Here is a 5,113-nt window from a genome sequence, read left to right as displayed (position 1 = left end):
TCAAAAAAGACATTTGGCGAAGTGTATAATATTTCATGAAATGCATAAATAGAAAAAATATGTACCTTTTCCAAATCTATTGTAAGCTCTTGATGTTGTTCTTGTTTCAACTTGTTACTTGTTTGCACGTTCTTGATTGATCAGTAATAAATTGATGATAACGAATACATTTATATATCCTTAAATACAAAATATTAGGCTGACTTTTAATCTTCTATGGAATTATTATTTTGCTATTAAATATTAGAGATAATGAATATCATTGTGACCCTTAATTTTAAGAATTATTTTTACTTGACTCCTGATTTTCCTTTGGTTCTTGAGTAGTACTAGTAACAACTACCATTTCTTACGTATGAACATTAATTAGGGGGAGAAATATGTAACTAATAGAGTGACTTTTGAATTATTTAATATATAATACATTATTAGTACTTTAAAGTGGGAAAAAATTCCAAAGAAAAAAACGCAAAAAATGATAAATAAGAATGAAGGTCATAAAGAGGTGTCACATCACTTTTTCTATGTTCCTCCTTTATATACACACATATATGTATGTATGTGTGTATGTATGTATTAAGAGAGTTTAAGAAGTGATTTTTAATATTTTTTTTCTTACATAACACATAAATGAGAAAAGATTAATAGCATTGGTGATGAAAAGAATTTAATATGATTATCTTTAATATTCTGTATAATGTTAAGGTAAATTTTTAATCTTTTTGAAATTAAAAAATGGCTAAAAAAACTACAAAAAAGATAAATAATAATGAAGATCATAGAGAGATGTCACATCACCTCCTCTATGTTTTCCCTTTATATATATATATATATATATATATATATATATATATATTGATTAGTGTTCATCGAGGTATACGCAAATTAAAAGGCTCCTAAATTAAATGGAAAATTAAGATCCATACTATTTTTGGTTCCCTTAACCAAAATTCATGTATCCACAGCCAAGTGGTATAAATTAAAAGGCAAACATCGGAAGATCCATAACTGATTAAATTCAGAAAAGACTTCCATGTGCATGAGTATGCACTCAATATAATTAACAAAATGGTGTCAAGAAACAACCTAGAAGTACTTCAAACTATTGGCGAAACTGATCGAGGGTGCGCTCAAAATATCTCCTCTAATCTGTTGCGTCAAAATATAAACAGGTCATGCTGAATTGAAAATACTACTCCCTCCGTCCCAATTTACATGACATGGTCCGATTTGGCACACAGAGTTTAATAAAGAAAGGAACATTTTTAAAATTTATGGTCTAAAACAAACCTTGGACACTTGTGTCACTATAAATCATTTCATTATAGATAAAAGGGGAATTTAAAGGTTAAGTTTTTTCTGATTATAGAAAAGTTTTTTTATACGTATTTCCTAGATAGAGTTAAACCATTGAGGGTAATAAAGCATTCGCAAATACAGTCTACAAATATGCATCATATTAATTGCTGATAGGCTAAGTCTGTCTTCTTTTTTTCTCCATTTTTTGGAAAGATATTTGTGATCCATCAGCAAAAATACAGTATTACGTAACTTTGAAGGGGAGACTTATACGTTGCTGTCTTTCATCAGTAGTACTCTTAGCACCTAGGATTGTAACTGCTTTGCTTAAAGGCTTCTTTTCTTCAGTCTTCGCAGAAAAGAAAGTAATCTAATAAATGATACCAGAAATTTATAAGATCACCATGACTCAGAATTCTCCTGCAAAACTTACACAACTTTGTATCAAAGAACAAAAACAAAAAGCATTTTCTTTATACACCAACGGTGAAACCATGAATTTCACCAAGGATGTTTAATATTTAATATATATGTATAAAGCTAAATTTTTGGCTTATATAGACACATAATATAACTTTTTATATATAATGTATAATTTCGGTAAAAGGTGTTCCTTCACTCGATCGATGTAACTATTCCACTGCATATCATGTAATGTTTCTTACAAGATCAGTAAATTTTAACCGTGATAGTGAATTAGTTATCATTTTTATCAGATTATCCATTAACTATATGTTTATTAGTGTTGAAGAATGAAAAAAAGATCCACATTTGTGGTTAATGTGATGGGTGGTCTCTTTATAAGACTTGGGCAATCCTCCTCCCCTGACTAGTTTTTAGGGTTTGAGTTAGACCCAAAACCTAATTTTATAATTAGATATGGAGATTTATGTGTAATTATCTTGTAATTGTGTAATAGTATATATATATATATATGGCAATTTATGTTATCTTCCACAATATGGTCGGGTATGCAGAATCTGTATATTGCAACAACAACTTCAACTAAAGTTCAAGTATATAACCAAGGACACAATGAAGTATATCAAATACCCTTAACACAAGATCAACATGACCTTTCCAAGAGGTGTATTTTATTCTTCAGAAAAATAGATGAAACAGAAATGATTAAGACCAAGTCGTCCGAATTCACGGACTTTCCTTAAGGAATAATTCCCTTCACTGTACCCGAGGTTATAGAATCTTCCTCCCAGGATAAAATGGCCTTCAATCCTACTATAGCGGTACCTCAAATAGGCAGATTCTTTGAACGCACTGAATGATTTAATGATCACACAGAGTATTTGAAGATAAGAAGAATGTTTGTAATCTGAAAATTTCTGTTCCAAAACCTGTGGATGAAACCAGATTTATATAGCCACAAGATGCCTCTTCAGAAAGGTGGCATTGGTTTAATTTAAAGGTGTGTGTCTTTTCTGAAAATGCATGTCTGTTTACTTAAAACAGTGCATCATTTTGCTAAAACAGTACATACCAGTTCGTGTGAAACATTGTGTCCTTTCATCAAAACATTGCATCAGTTTGCTGAAATAGTGCATCAGTTCACTGGAACAGTGCATCTGTTTGCTGTAACAGTGCATCTGTTCATTGGAACAGTGCATCTGTTTATGGAAATAATGCATCTGTTCATCGAAATAGTGCATCTGTTTGCAGAAACAATGCATCAGTTCAGTTTCAGCACTGCACTGTTTCGAAAAATTGCATGCATGTATAAATGGAGAATCAAAACACATTGCAGCATTTTATTGTTTGGTAAATTTGGATCATCCAATAAAATTTGTTCAAAAAAATAGATCTCATCGATCGATCATTGAATCTAAATCCAAATCCAAGCAACGACAACGACAGCACAAGACATCTCTATTTTCTTGCCTCACTTATCATGTGGAGTAAGTGTTCATTAATATAAACACTACAAAGTTCCCTTCTCCCACCAATGTGGGAGAATTAGTGGACTTTCTAATTTGGGAGTATACCTTCTAAATTGGTATCTCCTTCCTTCCACCATTTTTCTCTCCATTTTTTCCATTCACACTTCATTCATATACTATGAAACAACAATTTAGTTCGTAGTGTGTTATGCAAAAGAGCTCATTCGATGTAGTAGAGAGTTTGTTTTCTCTTCAATATGAACTTGCCAACCGTCACGTGGTGTAGTCTACATGTATTCTCTCACAAGAGACCTTTTCAATAACAAAATCATGAGGCAACAGTTCAACGTGTACATGTAACATATTTACGTTGTGAACATAGAACTTAGAAAAACAACTACAGTAGAAGCTTTCGTCTCAAACAAAAGGCATTTTAATTATTTTCTACTTGTATGTTCCTTTCAGAAAGGACAGGCAAAAAGATGAACACTAAGGTGGTCTTTTTTCCACAGGTAGACATGCACATGTCAGCAAACTGAAACTTACATATTTGCTATCTCTTATATATATATATATATATATATATATATATATATATATCATTGATCAGCATGCTAGTCTCCCTAGAGTTGAAATTTGATGAAAAACAAGCGGATTATAGAATATCAACTAGGATATATGTATATTCTACAATTTGCTATCTGTACTAGGTGCTGTTGTAGATAACATTTTGAATTATTAATATTCTACCGAAAGGAGAAGAGCTTAAATTAAGATTTAACTAATCCAAATTAACGATACTTACGAAAACCTTTTCTCAACACTGATTGCTAGAAATCCTCCAAAGTTGCTGATAGAAAATTTGAAGTGAATTGAAGTCAGAGTTGATTGTAGAAATTGAATCTGTTTGATTAAATACCATGAAAAGGCAGGTAAAGTCCACCTTGTCTGCTAGCCATAATTTCGAGCTTCGAATTCCTTTTCAAGCAAAGGTAAAAAGAATTATTCCAAAAGGCATACTCATTTGGTACGTCTTTCCAACTCATAATTGACCTCAATCCCCGGGGAATTAAGACAAATAAATAGATGTTTTTGTCAAATGTGATATAATATCCTTTTCTTTTTTTACTAAAAAATAATACTCCATTGTTAAAAAAAAGAATGACCTACTTTGATTTGACATGGAGTTTAAGAATGACCTACTTTGACTTGACACAGAGTTTAAGAAAATAAAGAAACTTTTGAATCTTGTGGTGTTGAAATAAAAGTATATCAAATGTACCAAAATGATCTTTAATCTTGTGGTTTTAAACTTATCACATGGAAAGTTGATCTTGTTGCGAAAAAAGGAAAGAAGTTATTCTTTTTAAACGAATTAAAAAGAAAAATATATCATTCTTTTTTAATCGGAGGGAGTATACTTTTATTTAAATCTTAATAAGATAATTTATTAGGTTATTCAAATGATCTTAAATTAAGTCTTCTAAGAATATAGGATTATTTGAAATCTTGAAAAATAGATATCATATTTATTGATATAGCAATATTTACACTTATAATATATTACCCTTAATTTTCTTTCTTGAGTTTGCCTCATATAAATTGAGAGGGAAAGAACTTCTTTTGATAGAATGGGATCCTAGGATGAAAAGAAGAATAAAAAAAGTCAATGAGTGTGAAAAGTGTGTCTAAAATACATAATTACCTCACTGATGTTGTCCGAAATTTTCAAAAAGACACCTAAACTTTGAATTCGACCCATTACCCCACCATTCTTACTTAATCCGTTGCAAACACACCATTTTTCGTTGAATCTCACTCACAACAAAGAGAGTGAAATACACACGCCAATCAGGTGCTGCCACGTGTCAAATACGTTTAATTTATATTTTTTATTTTTTTAATAAAATTTTACTTTTTTA

At 30.7% G+C, this 5,113-nt stretch overlaps 1 long non-coding RNA gene across 1 annotated transcript; it reads right to left on the bottom strand.

Moving 5' to 3' along the window:
- Positions 1–1,346: 1,346 nt before the first annotated feature.
- On the bottom strand, positions 1,347–4,224 carry LOC107863434. The gene is made up of 3 exons (XR_001672242.2): positions 3,997–4,224; positions 2,795–2,963; positions 1,347–1,719 (listed from the first exon to the last, which is right to left on the bottom strand). It is a non-coding gene; the product is annotated as an uncharacterized LOC107863434 (long non-coding RNA).
- Positions 4,225–5,113: the final 889 nt, after the last annotated feature.

This window comes from Capsicum annuum, chromosome 3 (genome assembly GCF_002878395.1).
Source record: "Capsicum annuum cultivar UCD-10X-F1 chromosome 3, UCD10Xv1.1, whole genome shotgun sequence".
NCBI lineage: Eukaryota > Viridiplantae > Streptophyta > Magnoliopsida > Solanales > Solanaceae > Capsicum > Capsicum annuum.
Note: the sequence above shows the minus strand (reverse complement) of the source record. Positions and strands in the feature narration are given on the sequence as shown.